The sequence below is a fragment of the Bubalus bubalis genome, chromosome 20 (assembly GCF_019923935.1).
Source record: "Bubalus bubalis isolate 160015118507 breed Murrah chromosome 20, NDDB_SH_1, whole genome shotgun sequence".
Taxonomy (NCBI): Eukaryota; Metazoa; Chordata; class Mammalia; order Artiodactyla; family Bovidae; genus Bubalus; species Bubalus bubalis.
Window position 1 is genome coordinate 22,732,578 of NC_059176.1, and position 19,889 is coordinate 22,752,466.

Genomic DNA, 19,889 nt, shown 5'->3' on the forward strand with positions numbered 1-19,889 from the left:
TGTACATTAATAGTAAGAAACTGTTTTTTACCTTGAAATTAAATAATAAACTTGGATTTATCTTTGAGATAAAACAGAGCATAGAAAAAACTTAGTACATGTAAATTCAACAGTGCTTAGATTAGATATATGATATTCCTTATTCAATGCCATTAATATATAAGATGAAGTTAAAAGTGAAGTGAAGTGAAAGTGAAAGTTGCTCAGTTGTGTCTGACTCTGTGACCCCATAGACTATACAGTCCATAGAATTTTCCAGGCCAGAATACTGTAGTGGATAGCCTTTCCCTTCTCAAGGGGATCTTCCCAACCCAGGGATTGAACCCAGGTCTCTCGCATTGCAGGCGGATTCTTTACCAGCTGAGCCACAAGGGAAGCCCAAGAATACTGGAGTGGGTAGCCTATCCCTTCTGCAGCAGATCTTCCCAACCCAGAAATTGAACCGGGGTCTCCTGCATTGCAGGCAGATTTTTTACCAACTGAGCTATCAGGGTAGACAAGGAAATGAAAAGTTACCTATATTTTATTTATTTATTTATTTTTTTTTTTTTTCCTAGGGGGAAAAAAAATATCTGCCTTTCAATCAGTCATTTATTCCCCCTTTGCCTTGTTTAGGAACTCTCATGATCCCTCAGACAGTTCCCTCTGGAACAAGCTTTCCTCTTCTCCCCCAGCCAGCCCCAGTGGGTTCACCTTTACAGGCTCTGGGACTAGGACAGGAAGTAAGACTTGTGAGTATTTCTTCACTGGGAATTACCTATATTTTAAACACAGACTAACATTTGCTATTTTAGTGCTGCACTCAATATGCCAGCAAATTTGGAAAACTCAGCAGTGGCCACAGGACTGGAAAAGGTCAGTTTTCATTCCAATCCCAAAGAAAGGCAATGCCAAAGAATGCTCAAACTACCGCACAATTGCACTCATCTCACATGCTAGTAAAGTAATGCCCAAAATTCTCCAAGCCAGGCTTCAGCAATATGTGAACCGTGAACTTCCTGATGTTTAAGCTGGTTTTACAAAAGGCAGAGGAACCAGAGATCAAATTGCCAACATCTGCTGGATCATGGAAAAAGCAAGAGAGTTCCAGAAAAGCATCTATTTCTGCTTTATTGACTATACCAAAGCCTTTGACCGTGTGGATCACAATAAACTGTGGGAAATTCTTCAAGAGATGGGAATCCCAGACCACCTGACCTGCCTCTTGAGAAATCTGTATGCAGGTCAGGAAGCAACAGTTAGAACTGGATATGAACAACAGACTGGTTCCAAATAGGAAAAGGAGTATGTCAAGGCTGTATATTGTCACCCTGTTTATTTAACTAATATGCAGAGTACATCATGAGAAACGCTGGACTGGAAGAAACACAAGCTGGAATCAAGATTGCCAGGAGAAATATCAATAACCTCAGATATGTAGATGACACCACCCTTATGGCAGAAAAGTGAAGAGGAACTAAAAAGCCTCTTGATGAAGGTGAAAGTGGAGAGTGAAAAAGTTGGCTTAAAGCTCAACATTCAGAAAACGAAGATCATGGCATCTGGTCCCATCACTTCATGGGAAATAGATGGGGAAACAGTGTCAGACTTTATTTTTCTGGGCTCCAAAATCACTACAGATGGTGACTGCAGCCGTGAAATTAAAAGACGCTTACTCCTTGGAAGGGAAGTTATGACCAACCTAGACAGCATATTCAAAAGCAGAGACATTACTTTGCCAACAAAGGTCCGTCTAGTCAAGGCTATGGTTTTTCCAGTGGTCATGTATGGATGTGAGAGTTGGTCTGTGAAGAAGGCTGAGTGCCGAAGAATGGATGCTTTTGAACTGTGGTGTTGGAGAAGACTCTTGAGAGTCCCTTGGACTGCAGGGAGATCCAACCAGTCCATTCTGAAGGAGATGAGCCCTGGGATTTCTTTGGAAGGAATGATGCTAAAGCTGAAACTCCAGTACTTTGGCCACCTCATGCGAAGAGTGGACTCATTGGAAAAGACTGACGCTGGGAGGGATTGGGGGCAGGAGAAGAAGGGGACAACAGAGGATGAGATGGCTGGATGGCATCACTGACTCGATGGACATGCGTCTGAGTGAACTCTGGGAGTTGGTGATGGACAGGGAGGCCTGGCGTGCTGCGATTCATGGGGTCGCAAAGAGTCGGACACGACTGAGCGACTGATCTGATCTGATCTGATGTAACCTTGAAAAATTAGTTTCACTAAACAATCATTATATCAATTAGCATCAATTTACATGACTAATAAACATAAAAGTTGGAAATACAACAACCAAAATACATAAAGCTTGGACTTATTTTTATTTCATCCCACTTAAAAATTAAAACAGGGAGAAGAATTAAAGCTATATTTCCTTCTTTACAGGATCTCTACGGTAATTCTACTTGAAGTTTTGGATTTTAAATGGATAATTTTGGCATAGTTTTATCCAGGGCTTAATTAAGTCTTTGTTAGTAAGTTAGGTGTCTAGATAGCCTGCTAGATTCCAACTGTCCAAGGCCGTGCTAGTGCAGTGGATGATACTATTAGGAAAGTACTTACTGAAGATAATGGAGTTATTTTGCTTAAGCCTCTAACTTAACATAATAAAGTGACTGAGATAATGGAATGAATTAAGATCAAGTGACAGTTTTATTGGGCTCTTTAACTGTCTATCAGAGGATATTTAAACCATATGTAAGATTCCCAAGAAAACTCAACGCCAGTAACAACCTCATGAAGCTCCATGAGGGCTGGGACATTATGTGTTTTGTTCATAAATGTATTCTTGTAGCTAGCAGAATAGGCTCTCAAAAATCAACAGGACATTATTTGTTTGTGAATATATATTATACATACATGCATATGTTAAGGGTCTCTGCAGAAGCATACTGAATGATAAAATAGTTATTTGAAAAGAATGTAGGGAGTTTGGGGGCTTGGTGGGAAAGATGTTAAATGAAATTTCACTCTTAGTGAGAACCAAGGTTATGCTTTTTGTTTCAGGAGGAATTTTGTCAATGTCATAAGAATAAATTATTAATTCCAAAAACCAGCAACTCCAGCTCTTCTTTTTGACTTCATAACTTACAAGGAGAAAAAACATGAAGCATACAAAGGAATAAAATTGCTATAGATGCATCTTCTATGCATCTTCTATGGGAGAAGCATCACAGTCAAAAACAAGCAGGTGCATGACAATGTAGGGAAAACAAACTGAAAATAAGGTAAACCATTTTTTACTATTCCATTAAAAACTCCTGATTTAGAAGAATTGAAAAAGGGATATGTTAGCAGTATTTTTAAAAAGAACACAAATTTCGGCCAGTTCCTTTTCTGATTCTTGTGTTTCGTCCCTGCTCTGCAGCTTCTAGGATAGTCCTAGTGATGGAACCAGATGCCATGATCTTAGTTTTTTGCATGTTGAATTTTAAGCCAGCTTTTTCACTCTCTTCTTTCACCTTCATCAAGAGGTACTTCAGCTCCTCTTCACTTTCTGCCATTAGGGTAGTGTCATCTGCATAGTGGAGAAGGAAATGGCAACCCACTCCAGTGTTCTTGCCTGGAGAATCCCAGGGACTGGGGAGCCTGGTGGGCTGCCCTCTATGTGGTCGCACAGAGTCGGACACGAGTGAAGCGACTTGGCAAGCAAGTAGCAAGCATCTGCATATATGAGGTTACTAATATTTCTCCTAGCAGTCTTGACTCCAGCTTGAGCTTCAACCAGCCCAGTAGTTCACATGAAGCAGATGTTTTTTTCTGGAACTCCTTTGCTTTCTCCAAGATCCAGCGAATGTTGGCAATTTGGATCTCTGGTCCCTTTGCCTTTTTGAAACTCAGCTTGTATATCTAGAAGTTTTTGGTTTACATACTTCTGAAAATCAGCTTGAAGAATTTTGAGCATAATCTTGCTAGCATGTGAAATGATTGCAATTGTACTGTAATTTGGACATTCTTTGGCACTGCCTTTCTTTGGGACTGGAATGAAAACTGACCTTTTCCAGTCCTGTGGCTATTGCTGCGTTTTCCAAATTTTCTGACATATTGATTGCAGCACTTTAACAGCATCATCTTTTAGGATTCGAAATAGTTCAGTTGGATTTTGATCACCTCTATTAGCTTTGTTCATAGTAATGCTTTCTAAGCCCCACTTGACTTCACACTCCAGGACGTCCAGCTATAGGTGATTGATCACACTGTTGTGATTATCTGGGTCATTAAGACCTTTTTTGTATAGCTCTTCTGTGAATTCTTGCCACCTCGTCCTAGTTTCTTCTTCTTCTGTTACGTCCTTATCATTTCTGTCCTTTATCATGCCCATCTTCGCATGAAATGCTCCTTTGATATCTCCAATTCCCCTGGAGAGAGCTCTCGTCTTCTCCATTCTATTGTTTTCCTCTATTTCTTTGCATTGTTCATTTAAGATAGCCTTCTTATCTTTCTGTGCTATTCTCTGGAACTCTGCATTCGGTTGGGTATGTCTTTGCCTTTCTCCCTTGCTTTTTGCTTTTCTTCTCTCCTCATCTATGTGTAAAGCCTCCTCACAACCACTTTGCCTTTGTGCATTTCTCTTTCTTTGGGATGATTTTGGTCACTGCCTCCTGTACAATATTACAAACCTTCGTTCATAGTTCTTCAGGCACTCTGTCTACCAGATCTAATCCCCCGAAACCACTTGTCACTTCCACTGTATAGTAATAAGGGGTGTGATTTAGGTCATACTTGAATAGCAGTTTTCCCTACTTTCTTCAATTTAAGCTTGAATTTTGCATTAAGGAGCTCATGATCTTAGCCACAGTTAACTCCTGGTATTGTTTTTGCTGACTATATAGAGTTTCTCCATTTCAGCTGCAAAGTACATATCAATCTGGTTTCGGTACTCACCATCTGGTGATGTCCATGTGTACAGTCATCTCTTGTGTTGTTGGAAGAGGGTGTTTGCTATGACCAGCGTGTTCTATTAACAGACGTTTTCTGTTAGCCTTTGCCCTGCTTTATTTTGTACTCCAAGGCCAAACTGCCTGTTATCCCGGGTATCTCTTGACTTCCTACTTTTGCATTCCAATCCCCTATGATGCAAAGAACATCTTTTTTTGGTGTTAGGTCTAGAAGGTGTTGTAGGTCTTCCTAGAATTGGTGAACTTAAGCTTCTTTGGCATCAGTGGTTGGGGCACAGACTTAGATTATTATGATGTTGAATGCTTTGTCTTGGAAATGAAACCAAGATCATGCTGTTGTTTTTGAGACTGCATGCAGGTACTGTATTTTGGACATTTTTGGTTGACTATGAGGGTGTCTCCATTTCTTCTAAGGGATTCTTGCCCGAAATAATAGATATTGTGGTCATCTAAATTAAATTCACCCATTCCTATCCACTTTAGTTCAGTTCAGTTGCTCAGTCGTGTCCAACTCTTTGTGACCCCATGAATTGCAGCAGGCCAGGCCTCCCTGTCCATCACCAACTCTCGGAGTTCACTCAGACTCATGTCCATTGAGTCAGTGATGCCATCTAGCCATCTCATCCTCTGTTGTCCCCTTCTCCTCCTGCCCTCAATCCCTCCCAGCATCAGAGTCTTTTCCAATGAGTCAACTCTCCGCATGAGGTGGCCAAAGTATTGGAGTTTCAGCTTTAGCATCAGTCCTTCCAAAGAACACCCAAGGCTGATCTCCTTTAGAATGGACTGGCTGGATCTCCTTGCAATCCAAGGGACTCTCAAGAGTCTTCTCCAACACCACAGTTCAAAAGCATCAATTCTTCGGCACTCAGCTTTCTTCACAGTCCAACTCTCACATCCATACATGACCACTAGAAAAACCATAGCCTTGACTAGACGGTCCTTTGTTGGCAAAGTAATGTCTCTGCTTTTGAATATGCTATCTAGGTTGGTCATAACTTTCCTTCCAAGGAGTAAGTGTCTTTTAATTTCATGGCTGCAGTCACCATCTGCAGTGATTTTGGAGCCCAAAAATATAAAGTCTGACACTGTTTCCCCATCTATTTCCCATGAAGTGATGGGACCAGATGCCATGATCTTCGTTTTCTGAATGTTGAGCTTTAAGCCAACTTTTTCACTCTCCACTTTCACTTTCATCAAGAGGCTTTTTAGTTCCTCTTCACTTTCTGCCATAAGGGTGGTGTCATCTGCATATCTGAGGTTATTGATATTTCTCCTGGCAATCTTGATTCCAGCTTGTGTTTCTTTCAGTCCAGCGTTTCTCATGATGTACTCTGCATATTAGTTAAATAAACAGGGTGACAATATACAGCCTTGACATACTCCTTTTCCTATTTGGAACCAGTCTGTTGTTCATATCCAGTTCTAACTGTTGCTTCCTGACCTGCATACAGATTTCTCAAGAGGCAGGTCAGGTGGTCTGGGATTCCCATTTCTTGAAGAATTTTCCACAGTTTATTGTGATCCACACGGTCAAAGGCTTTGGTATAGTCAATAAAGCAGAAATAGATGCTTTTCTGGAACTCTCTTGCTTTTTCCATGATCCAGCAGATGTTGGCAATTTGATCTTTGGTTCCTCTGCCTTTTCTAAAACCAGCTTGAACATCTGGACTTTAGTTCACTGATCCCTAAAATGAAAATACTGCCACCTCCTGCTTGACTATGTCCAATTTACCTTGATTCATGGACCGAACATTCCAGGTTCCTATGCAATATTGTTTTTTACAGCATCGGACTTTACTTTCACTACCAGACACATTCACAACTGAGAGTCGTTTCTGCTTTGATCCAAATGCTACATTCTTTCTGGAGTTATTAGTAACGGCCCTCCACTCTTCCCCTGTAGCATATTGGACACTTTCCATCCTGGGGGGCTCATCTTCTGGTGTAATATCTTTTTGCCTTCATATACTGTTCATGGGGTTTTCTAGGCAAGAATATTGGAGTGGGTTGCCATTTTCTTCTCCAGCGGGCCACATTTAGTCAGAGCTCTTTACTATGATCCATCTGTCTTGGGTGCCCCTGCACAGCATGGCTCGTAGCTTCATTGTTACATAAGTGCCTTCACCATGATAAGGCCGTGATCCGTGAAGGGGAAGGCACACAGAAGACCTTTATTTCTTTTAGATGAAAGACTACTGATTACATCACTCTTCTGTTTAAAATATCATAGTTTCACTATTTTTAGAGTGTCTTTTGTTAAAAATTAAGGATGTTAAGTCATTTTCTTCTTCAATACTGTTTTAAAAACTTCAATTATATTCTCCTAAAAGTTTTCTTTTTCTCCTATGAAGAAATTGATCCTTGGTTTCAAGATAAGGATACAGTAAATAAAAGTTTGAAGTTAATCTCATTCATGCTATCATTAGATAGCTAGACAGTAACAGCTTCTGTCAGTTTAAAATTGTATGTTACAATACTTAGGTATTTTATATACAGTCTAATTTTAATATGAATGAGAAAAATTAACCTTTCTAAAATATCAAAATTTAGCTATGTAATATAATCATGGAAAAGAAGATTTCTCTGAAAAGTTTATGATGCATACTGGTCATAAAACATACACTATTTACTTAGAGTTGCCATGAGAACATATTAAAGGAAAATGTTTATAAAGATTTATACTAATACATATATAAAAGAATAAAAGAGGTTTATATTTTCATCTATCTCAAAAGAGTGTCTATCCCAACCATATACACATTTTTTGGGTAATTTATGGATAAGGAATTCTGAATGCCTTCAAAGAGAGCATTTATAAGTTTCATTTCTTCCTGATTTTTTATTTTTATATGCCATTTGTAAATGTAATTACTATTCTTTAATATCCATTCACTTCACAGCTAATACTTTCAAGCACCAGAGAAGACAAAATTAAATTGCATGTATCTTTCTTTTACGTGTTAAAGTGTTAGTTTTAAGGATGAATGAACTTTATTCTCAGTATCTAGATTAGTCACTGGTGGCAAGTTAGTGACTTATATGCAGAGTACACCATGTGAAATGCCAGACTGGATGAATCACAAGTTAGAATCAAGATTGCTGGAAGAAATATCAACAACCTCAGATATGCAGATGATACCACTCTAATGGTAAAAAGTAAAGAGTAACTAAAGAGCCTTTTGATGAGGGTGAAAGAGGAGAGTGAAAAAGCTGGCTTGAAATTCAACATTCAAAAAACGAAGATCATGTCATCTGGTCCCATCACATCAAGGCAAACAGAAGGGGAAAAAGTAGAAGTATTTCTTGGGCTGCAGACCGTGGCCATGAAATTAAAAGACACGTGCTCCTTGGAACGAAAGCTATGGCAAACCTAAACAGCATACTAAAAAGCAGAGACATCATTTTGCTGACAAAGGTCTGTATAGTCAAAACTATGGTTTTTCCAGTAGTCATGTATGGATGTAAGAGTTGAACCATAAAGAAAGCTGAAGGCTAAAGAATTGATGCTTTTGAACTGTGGTGCTGGAGAAGACTCTTGAGAGTCCCTTGGACAGCAAGGATATGAAATCAGTTAATACTAAAGGAAATCAACCCTGAATATTCATTGGAAGGCCTGTTGCTGAAGCTGATGCTTCAATACTTCAGTCACCTGATAGGGAGAGCTGACTCACTGGAAAAGACTCTGATGCTGGAAAAGACTGAAGGAAGAAGAAGAGGGCAGCAGAGAATGAGATGGTTAGATAGTATCATTGACTCAGTGGACATTAATTTGAGCAAACTCTGGAAGGTAGTGGAGAACAGAGGAGCCTGGTGTGCTACATAGTCTAAGGGGTCTCAAAGAGTTGGACACCACTTACTGACTGAACAACATCAATAAGTTAGTTACATAGACACACATCCACTCTTTCAAGCTGTGTCTGTGTGTCTGTGTCTGTGTGTGCTTAGTCGCTCAGTCATGTCTAACTCTTTGGTATCCCATGGACTGTAGCCCACTAGGCTCCTCTGTCCCTGGGATTCTCCAGGCAAGAATACTGGAATGGGTCGCCATTTGCCACTCCAGGGGATCTTCCCCACCCACAGATCTAACCTATGTCTCTTGTATCTCCTGCATTGGCAGGTGGATTCCAGGCGGTGCTAGTGGTTAAAGAATCTGCCTGCCAGGGCAGGAGACCATAAGAGAAGTGGGTTTGATCCCTGGGTTGGGAAGATCCTGGTGGAGGAAGTGAGCTGACAGAACACTATTAAATTGTAATAGGAACTGAGTTACAAAGATCTGAAATGTGAATTGTTCTTATGTTCAAATTTGCTTACAGTGAGTAATTCATTCACTGAGGCAGATTTTTTTTACATAATTTTCTTTAGACTTACAGTATTTGTAGTGTTAACAATACATACAGATTTTTATATTCTAGAAACTACCTTGAATTTGTCACAAATAACAACAAATAAGGCCTCATATATTTATAATGATTTTGATTTACAGAGTCTTAGAGGGAAATGTGGTCTTCCCAGGTGGTGCTAGTGGTAAAGAACCCACCTATCAATGCAGGAGACATAAGAGACATGGGTTTGATCCCTGGATCAGGAAGATCCCCTGGAGGAAGGCATGGCAACCCACTCCAGTATTCTTGCCTGGAGAATCCCAGGGACAGAGGAGCCTGGCAGGCTACATTCCATAGGATTGCAACGAGTTAGAAGGACTGACTCGACTTAGTATACATGCATGCAGAGGGAAATTTGTATGGTGAGTAAAAACTATTCCCTTATCTTAATTGGTAGAGCAATTCCCATCTGGTTGTGAAGAGCTGATCCTTAAACCTGCCTTCTGATAAAATCCTAAAGGTTTTTCTAATAGTCTATAAGGTATCATACATGAAAAGTATCATTTGTTATTTTTCCTTAAACTAGGTTTGGGTGATACAGTAATCTTTATATCTTCTCATGTGTGTTTTGTTACTTAAATTTAGTGGTACTACTTCTTTGAGTAAATAATCCAGCTGGTATTAATGAATAATTGCTGTAAATCTTCGCTAGTAGCCTGCCATCATCACGTGCCTTTTAAAACAAAATAATTATAAAAATTTCTTCTACATCTGCTTTCTGCCCCATATATCTGGACTTTTAAATATTCACCCACCAGCTCGGTTCAGACAGTTCTTCCCAATACTATCAGTTCAGGAACTGATCTGCTGTTTGCCCAGTAGAGGAGTTACATATTGCCTTTTAAAGAATGACACCTCAGACCACAGCCTTGACATCTGGCCTATCTTTGAATGGCTTCAGATTCAGCTCTTAAGAATAATCATTATCATCCAGAATGACTTTGGGCATTCTGACTTTTCGCACTCAACTCCACAGAAAGAGTTTAATTAGGTGGGAAAGTTATATAATTTAAACTGCTATCATTCTAAAGACATTCTCATGGGTATTTCTGCTCTTCCCAGAGACGATTCCTTAGAAGCCTTTTCCTTCTTTTGCTCTTCAGTTACTGGAAGCCAGTTTTGATGAGTTTTATATCTGCCATCTGACAGCACTGTTCTCAAACACTAGTTTTTCTCCTAAGTTTATAAGTTAGGGTTACACAAAAAGAAAATGAAATTCGTTTTCAGTGCTGAACTAAAGACATTCTATTAATGGCACTGTGTTGCTCCTATTTCTTGGGAAGAAAATCTTAAAATATCGACTACTTCTTTACCCTTCACATCTCTTCAGTCACCAAATTACATTGTTTTCCTCTGTGGTGTTCCTGCTATGAATTCCTTCCTCCTGTTCTCACTGCTACCAGCCCACATCAGCATATCAGTTCTCTATACTATTAAATTGTAGTGCTTCTTGGCTGGTACTCCTATCTCTAAAACCAACCTGCTGCCATTAATCTTCCACAATACTAAGCGGGACTGATGTTCTAAAATGCTAGTTCCATCACGTAACCTTTGCTACTTTCAGAACTCTACAGTGGTTTCTTATTCCCTATCACCTGCAATCTAAATGCCTTTGCATACTTTTGAAGGCTCTCAGTAGTTCAGCCTTGCCTCGCCCGTGTGACGTCATCCCAAAGGAACCTCCGCTCCTGCGGGGCTGACCTTTAGACTGGCTGCTCTCCAGTACTCCACTCACACGTGTACCTTTGCTTCATTTATGCTCTTTCTCTCCTCTTTTACCCTTTCTTCTTTCCTCTCTGTTTATGTGTCTCCCACTCATTCTACAGGTCTTCCTTTTCTCTGTATTATCTGCACTGAACAATTAACAAGCTCTTCCAAGTTCTTCGATACCAATGAAATAATAAAAAGGGAAATAAATATATAAATATGTTATTAGCTTTATATACAGATGCAAGATGACAGATACCCTCACAATTTCACTTCTAGGAATCTGTGCCCTCTCCAAGGCATTTAGCTATAAGGGCTTCCGTCATGGCTCAGTGGCAAAGAATCCAGCTGCCAAGCAGGAGACGCTGGTTTGATCCCCGGGTCAGGAAGATCCACTGGAGAAAGAAATTGCAACCCACTCTAGTACTCTTGCCTGGGAAATCCCAAGCATAGGAGACTGGTGGGCTAAAGTCTGTGGGGTCGCAAAAGAGTCAGACACAACTTAGCAACTGAAGAACACCAACAATATATTCACTGCAGCAGCATTTGGAAACAACTTAAACAACTTAATACCAATGCTCTAAATGTCTCGTGGGCAAGAGCTGTACAGCATACTTTTCATTTATTCCACCAAATCTGAGCGGTAAATACAGAAAACAATTTTTTGGTGAGGTGTCTTTCTCTGTATCTTATAATAACGTGTGCTCAGCAGCTCAGCTGTGTTCACGGAATTTTCCCGGCAAGAATACAGGAGTGGGTTGCCATTTCCTACTCCAGGGGCTCTTCCTCACCCAGGGACTGAACCATGTCTTTTGTATCTTCTCCCCTGGCAGGCTGATTCTTTACCACTGTGCCATCTGGGAAGCCCATATCCTGACAGTAACAGAGATGAAAATAAAATTCAAACTCACTGATTCCTCCCTATTACTGGTCTGTATTTCTCACTCAAATCCCATATCTTTACTTTCCAAGAAAAGATAAAATAATTTAAATTTCATGTGGTAGTCTGACTAACAAGAAACACAAGAAACTATTTGCATTAATGCCTCAAGGAACTGGCTAGAAGAAAAAGTATTACCAGATATAAAGAAGCAAGTTGAAAGAATTAATCTTACTCATAATTGTTATCTTCTCCAAAAAGTCCCCATAGGCAGCGTGCTTCTAATGCTATGTGCATGAGTGCATGCTCAGGCGCTAAGTTGTGTCTGACTCTTTGTGACCCCATGGACGCTAGGCTGCCAGGCTCCTCTGTGCATGGGATTTCCCAGGCAAGAACACTAGAGTGGGCTGCCATTTCCTTCTCCAGGGGAATGTTCCCAACCTAGGGATTGAACCCACGTCCCCTGCATTAGCAGGCAGATTCTTTACCACTGAGTCACCAGGGAAGCCTCTACTGATATGTATATACACCCAAAGGCTTAAATCCCTCATATGTACCTGTCAAAAGTGCACTATTTTGACATGCTTACTGAGAACAGAGGATAACTTACTATCCTTAAAGCAAGCTAACTCCTGTCTAACTTTTTTTCTCAATCTGAATGACTGTAGAATGGCTCTTTGATGGGAAGCATACTTTGCCTTTTCCAACTTCACATTATCCTGCTCTATTACATGCCAGTGTCTCTGAAGGCTATAAAAAGAGCCATATTAACAAAGTATAGATATTTTGAATAAAAAGATTCTCAGTCCTTTATCTGAAAAATCTAGCTATCACTACATATGCGGGGCTTCCCTCATAGCTCCGTCAGTAAAGAATCTACCTGCAATACAGGAGACCCGGGTTCGAGTCTTAGGTTGGGAAGATCCCCTGGAGAAGGAAATGGCAACCCACTCCAGTACTCTTACCTGGAGAATCCCATGGACAGAGGAGCTTGGCAGGTTGCAGTCTATGGGGTCACAAGAGTTGGACACAACTTAGTGACTAAACCACCACCACCACATATACTTATGACTGTGCTTGGTTACTCAGTTGTGTCTAACTCTGCAACATGCCCAGGTCTGCAGGCACCTGGTCTGCAGCCTGCCAGAGTCCTCTGTCCATGGAATTTTCCAGGCAATAATACAAGAGTGGGGTGCCATTTTCTACTCCAGGGAATCTTCCCAACCCAGGGATCGAACCTGCATTTCTTGTGTCTCTTGCGTTTGCAGGTGGATTCTTTACCGCAGTGTCACCTGGAAAGCCCTGTATTCTCTTATATATAGCTTTTAAACAATTTAGGTTATTATTATAATAGAAGGTATTAAAATGTGTTTTATAATTAGAGGGCAAGATGAAGTATTACCTGTATACTATAAAAAAAACCCTAGTACCATATTTCTCTTTTTGATACAACTGAAGAAATTTAACATCTGCTGCTAGTCCTCAATGGCATCTTCACAAATGACCTAACTATATTCTTAATTAACAGAAACCTTTTCTAACAATTCTAAACACTTTTAAATTCAACAATTCCACTTCTAGGAATTTGTGTCTCCTACAATAACTACAGATATGTGCAAACATTTAGATGCGAGTAGGTTCACTGCAGCAGTACTTTAAAATAGTAACAATAGATTTAAAGTCATTTGAATTACTTAGTAAAACATTATGTATAATGACATAGAAAGTTAATCATGACATATCAAGTGAATCAGGTTAAAAATCTGTATGTACTATATAAAAACATTTTTAAAAAATGTCAAGTTGTTTAGTAATATTTTAAAAATTGTCTAAAAATTAGTGTATATTAATTTAGTAATTTCCATATATATATATATATGTATATATATCTCATGGCTATAAAGCATTTAAAAAACAATATCATGTAATATTTCTCTTGATAAAAATGACACATGTACTTAACTACTAAAATGAACAAGGGGGTCATTAAAAAGAAAAAAAATGCAACCTGTCTCTATTTCCAATCTTATTTTTTGTTGAGCTGTCCACAGGTTTGAGGATCCAATAAGGTTGACAGACAGATTATGAGGCTTAAAAGTTACCTGTGGCTATAAAGTAGTTTTATTCAGTACGTATGTGTATTTTGCAGGTTTAAAAGTTTTACTTCTTACTAGCTAGACACTTCCCAGAAAAATAAATGAAGGGGACATAAGGTACACCAAGATGGAATAACTATTATTTCACTGTTTTTTAATGTCATAAATCAAGGTCATACAATTTTGCCAATTAAGTTTTTACAATATTTAAAAATATTATTTGAACTGAAGGACACTTTTTTACATAGTCAAGGCTTCCTCAGGTACTTTCCTTTAATCTCCCACACCCAAATGAGGCCAATCCAGCAACTAAGAGCTCAAACCTCTCATTGTGTTTTGATCCTGTTTGTTCTATCCTTGCAGGATATTTGCTTTGGAAGAGGAGATTTATAGCTGAAGAACTATGACTTAAACAGCTTATTTGCTAAGATAAACCAACGTGCATTAGTATTAAGGTTAAAAAAAAAACTATTACCTACTGGACTGCTAATTAATAAAAACAACCCTTTCTTTAAAAGAAAAAAAAAGTACACAGAGATCAAGTTTATAAATAATTCTAATGCTTTTTCTAGACAGATAATCACAAGTAATAATTTTAAAAAATCCTCCAATAAACAACATAATAAACCTGAACCATAAAAGAAAAAAAAGTCTTTGTTAAAAAAAATAAATAAAAGCAAAGTTTTAAACAGAAAAATGTTCACTGTACATATAATAAAAAGCTTATTTACTACCCAAAGAGTTCTTACAAATCAATAAAAAGTGATTAACAGTTCAATATAAAAATAGGAAAAGGTCATGAACAAGTTAACATAAAAAGAAAAATAAACTGCAATAAATATTAAAAATTGTTTAACTTTATTCACAATTAATAGAAGACATATTAAAATGAGGTATTTTTCATCTTTCAGAGTGGAAGGCTAAAAACTTTGATAATACTAAATAGTGTATTAAATACACTATTTAAATACTAAATAGTTTAGGGAATACGCATTCTCACAGATTATCAGTTGCTGACTTAACTTTTTAACACAACAATTTGGCAATATTTAGAATTAAAAGGGGACGAGGGGGTGACAGAGGATGAGATGGTTGGATGGCATCACCAACTCAATGGACATGAGTCTGAGCAAACTCCGGGAGCTGGTGATGAACAGGGAAGCCTGGCGTGCTGCGGTCCATGGGGTTGCAAAGAGTTGGACACGACTGAGCGACTGAACTGACTGACTGAGTTAAAAAGACACATTTTTTTAACCTTAAAATTTTGATTTCTAGAAATTTATCCTCTAAATCTAGCTAAAGGACTATACAGAAATATGCTTAAGGAAGGCTGAACACTTGTAGCATAGTTTGTAACAGCAGATTTTAAAAACTCAAGTAAACAAATTCAAATTCTTTTCTCACAGAAATTTCACCCTAGTCTACAAAAGACATATGTATACAGTAATTTTTTTTTTAAGCTTCAAAGTATTATTTCACAATGTTCTATATTGGCTGGGAATTAGCATTTAATGTTTCTATTTGTGGAAAATCTGTAAGGAAGCTGATAATACTTTGGAGACTGAAAATTCAAAGTTAATTTATTTTTAGTACTAAGCAGAGACATTATTTTGCCAACAAAGGTCCGTCTAGTCAAGGCTATGGTTTTTCCTGTGGTCATGTATGGATGTGAGAGTTGGACTGTGAAGAAGGCTGAGTGCCGAAGAATTGATGCTTTTGAACTGTGGTGTCGGAGAAGACTCTTGAGAGTCCCTTGGACTGCAAGGAGATCCAACCAGTCCATTCTGAAGGAGATCAGCTCTGGGATTTCTTTGGAGGGAATGATGCTAAAGCTGAAACTCCAGTACTTTGGCCACCTCATGCGAAGAGTTGACTCACTGGAAAAGACTCTGATGCTGGGAGGGATTGGGGGCAGGAGGAGAAGGGGATGACAGAGGATGAGATGGCTGGATGGCATCACTGACTTGATGGACGTGAGTCTGAGTGAACTCCGGGAGTTGGTGATGGACAGGGAGGCCTGGCGTGCTGCGATTCATGGGGTCGCAGAGTCGGACACGACTGAGCGACTGAACTGAACTGAACTGAACTATTAAGATACATACATTTGCCTTTTTCTTGGACACATCAGTATATATCCTTCTTCATGGGTAGGCAAAATGCTTTGCTTAAAACAGGGATTGTGTTCACAGAATTGCAGTGGAGAAGATCAAAACAACTTAAATATGGGCTCTTGTGAGAACTTGATGCTCTAAAATAATTTGAATTGTTTCTAGCTTCTCTTTTAGTAGCTCAACCCTCAAAAGCTAGCTGGAGCTTGTAATAAAAGGACATCTTTTCCAGGGAAAACCACAGAACCCTGTTTCAAAAAAAAATCCCTTAGGTGTGGCATTTGACTTTTTCTTTTTACTTAACCCAACAGGTGGTTATGCATCTCAGTAAACAAAAAACTTCATTGACTTGTAAGATTGCAGAAAAAAAATGAACAACAATGGAATAAAGTCTTAGGAAAATGTTGAAATAAAGAAAGCTCCCACTTGTGACAAATCCTTCTTAATAAAGTCAGCCTAGTTCACTAGGTTACCACATCATCTGATATTATAAAGATATATACAACTATCCTGACCAGAGGCCTGACATAAATATTAGCTTGGAGAAACTAACATTTAATAAAGTTATTAAAACTTCTATTTAAAAATATTTATCACATTTCTGTGATTCTTATATCCCTAAAATTTAAACAACTTTGTCTATGATGCCATAATCTCTTAGAAATACTACTATTAAAGAAGTCAGTAGGAACAGTCACTTTTTCCCACTGATCCTTCCAATCACCGAGGGGTAGTCAATATACCATCATAGAGGAAGGAGTGTAATCTTTCCTTTAAATTTCAATAACTAATATTATGAGCACAAACATAATGCAAAGTCTTCACTGGGTAACCTTTTGTTAATTTATCAATTCCAATTTTTTTCTTATACAAAAGGAGGCTTTATTTATAATTCTTTAATGTGCAATTTGAAAACTGAGAAAGCTGAAAAACCAGAAGTATTTTTGTTTGTTGTAACTCTTGTAACAGCAAAACCTGAACAAGGGTGATAATTCATATATTTCACTGCAGAAATATTCATGCTGGATTACAGTATGTTTCTCTATAACAATTGAAGATATTAACTAATATAGAGAATATACATCATATTACCTTTATGAAATTTGAAAAATTCTAAATTCTGAAACACTAATAGCCCCCAAGCGGGGTTAAATGAAGGGTGTGGATTTGATTAGATTCTGTTTCGTTATTTCTTTAATAGGTGAATATAGTACATATGCTATAGCATATTCAATATTTAAAAATTAAAATTCAAGAAGGCCTAAATCTTAGACCTTTTTTTTTGTGGCACGCTGTAACAGGTAACCAAGACCACTAGCAACATAACCCACAAAATTAATGAAACATTATGCTTTCACAACTATGAAACCTCCCCTAATTGATCCAAGTCTGATAGAGCATCTTCCTTAAGTGTTCCCTGAGTACCTCAAACTTCTTCTTTAGAGCTGTTTACCTGTCAATATCCTTTGCTACACTGTAAGCTCAGTGATGGCTAGTACTGCTGTCTTTAATTTTATCTACCAGTGATGCTCAGTGTCTACCTCAATGCTTGGTGAATCATACATACTTGATTAAAATAATAATTGAACTGAAGAGCAGAAGAGATAAGTTTCAGAGAATTTTCTAAAGACCTCCACATGCTTCACTGGAAGTCTCTCAGTCGTGTCCAACTCTTTGTGACCCCATGGATTATACAGTCCATGGAATTCTCTAGGCCAGAATACCAGAGTGGGTAGCCTTTCCCTTCTCCAGGGGATCTTTCTAATCCAGGGATTGAACCCAGGTCTCCTGCATTGCAGGAGGATTCTTTACCAACTGAGCTTTCAGGGAAGCCCCCACATAGTTCAAGGTACTTAGAAATGGGCAGGCACTCTCTCAGTCAACTTCTTTTTTTTTTTTCAATACAGCAATGACGTTTTATTAATAAGGCTAACATTACAGCAACATTGTTTTCCACCATGGTACCATTTATAAAAATTTCATTTTCTGCTGTGACATAATTGAAAAATTACAGTAGTAACTATACCTGTATTTCAGACGCTGAATTGAAACAAATTTGAAAACGTTGAACTTTCACAAACAAGAATGATTTCTACCATTAATTGCTTGAAATAAAATTTCCAGAACTCTTTGATTGCTAAGTTACAGTCTTGCTACTGCTACTGCTAAGTCACTTCAGTTGTGTCCGACTCTGTGCGACCCCATAGACAGCAGCCCACCAGGCTCCCCTGTCCCTGGGATTCTCCAGGCAAGAACACTGGAGTGGGTTGCCATTTCCTTCTCCATCTCAGTCAACTTCTATCCTGTGTGTGTGTGTGTTCAGTCACTCAGTCATGTCCAACTCTTTGTGACCCCATGAACTGTAGCTACCCAGGCTTCTCTGTCCAAGGAATTCTCCAGGCAAGAATACTGGAGTGGGTTGTCATTTCCTACTCTAGGAGATCTTCCTGACCAGAGAACGAACCTGAGTCTCCTGCATTGGCAGGCAGATCCTTTGCCATTGAGCCACCTGGGAAGCCCAACTTTTATCTTATCATTATTTAATAGTTCTTTTTCATCTTATTTTACCAAAATATTTTAACAGCTATCCATTCACTGACATTTCTATTGTAGGACAATCATGTTTATTATTATTTTATTTATTTTTTGGTAATCTTTCATGTTAATGATTAAATTACTTGTCTTTTTAAGTTAAATATTTTAAATACTTATATTTGGTAACTTAAATTTTTGCTGAATCTTCATTGCTATTGACATTTTTTTTAAACTGTGTACAATTATTAATAGCATTGATATCAACAATGAACAGATCTGAAGTCCTAATAATACTGCTACACTTCAGTATATAGTCAAATAACACTAACTGGTTTTCTATATTCACCACAGTTGAGCATTCCCCTTTCCCATTATTTTATTTTTCTCATTTTTATCAGTAGGACTGGCTTAAATCTTGACTCAGATTCTCTGTATTCATTTATATTTGAAAGAGATAAAAATCTAACCCCTCTTTCCTTGTTTCTTACACCAGCTAGTGGCACTTTGAAGTTTAAAATTCCTATTTCTAAAATAAGTAGGAACTGGGAGCACCACAGACAGATCAAGCTAACTGCCCCGTTTGTGACCTTTTATGTTTCTGAATACGCATGATTCCTGCTACTTAATTTTGGCTCAGGCTTTGGTTTCTTTAGAAGTTTTGACCTTGCCATGACCTTTGGTTTCTTTAAATAGGATTCTGTACATTTTCAGAGGATTGAGATGATTTCCTATGGTCAGAGTGTGGTTGGGCATTTTACCACTGCTCATGAAGCAATATGAGCAACTGAATGTCATAGACACCACCAATTCTTAGCTCCCTCAGTTCAGTTAAGTTCAGTTCAGTCGCTCAGTCGTGTCTGACTCTTTGTGACCCCATGAATCATAGCACGCCAGGCCTCCCTGTCCATCACCAATTCCTGGAGTTCACTCAAACTCATGTCCATCGAGTCGGTGATGCCATCCAGCCATCTCATCCTCTGTTGTCCCCTTCTCCTCCTGCCCCCAATCCCTCCCAGCATCAGGGTCTTTTCCAATGAGTCAACTCTTCGCATGAGGTGGCCAATGTATTGGAGCTTCAGCATCAGTCCTTCCAATGAACACCCAGGACTGATCTCCTCTAGAATGGACTGGCTGGATCTCCTTGCAGTCCAAGGGACTCTCAAGAGCCTTCTTCAACACAATTCTTCAGCGCTCAGCTTTCTTCACAGTCCAACTCTCACATCCATACATGACCACTGGAAAAACCATAGCCTTGACTAGACGGACCTTTGTTGGCAAAGTAATGTCTCTGC

At 38.7% G+C, this 19,889-nt stretch overlaps 1 protein-coding gene and 1 non-coding gene across 7 annotated transcripts in view; both read right to left on the reverse strand.

The window, feature by feature from the left end:
- Window positions 1-19,889, reverse strand: part of MIPOL1 (mirror-image polydactyly 1) — a 332,144-nt gene that overhangs the window by 19,905 nt on the left and 292,350 nt on the right. The gene's annotated exons all lie outside the window — the stretch shown is intronic.
- LOC112580952 lies at window positions 627-752 on the reverse strand. The gene has a single exon (XR_003105410.2). It is a non-coding gene; the product is annotated as a small nucleolar RNA SNORD22 (small nucleolar RNA).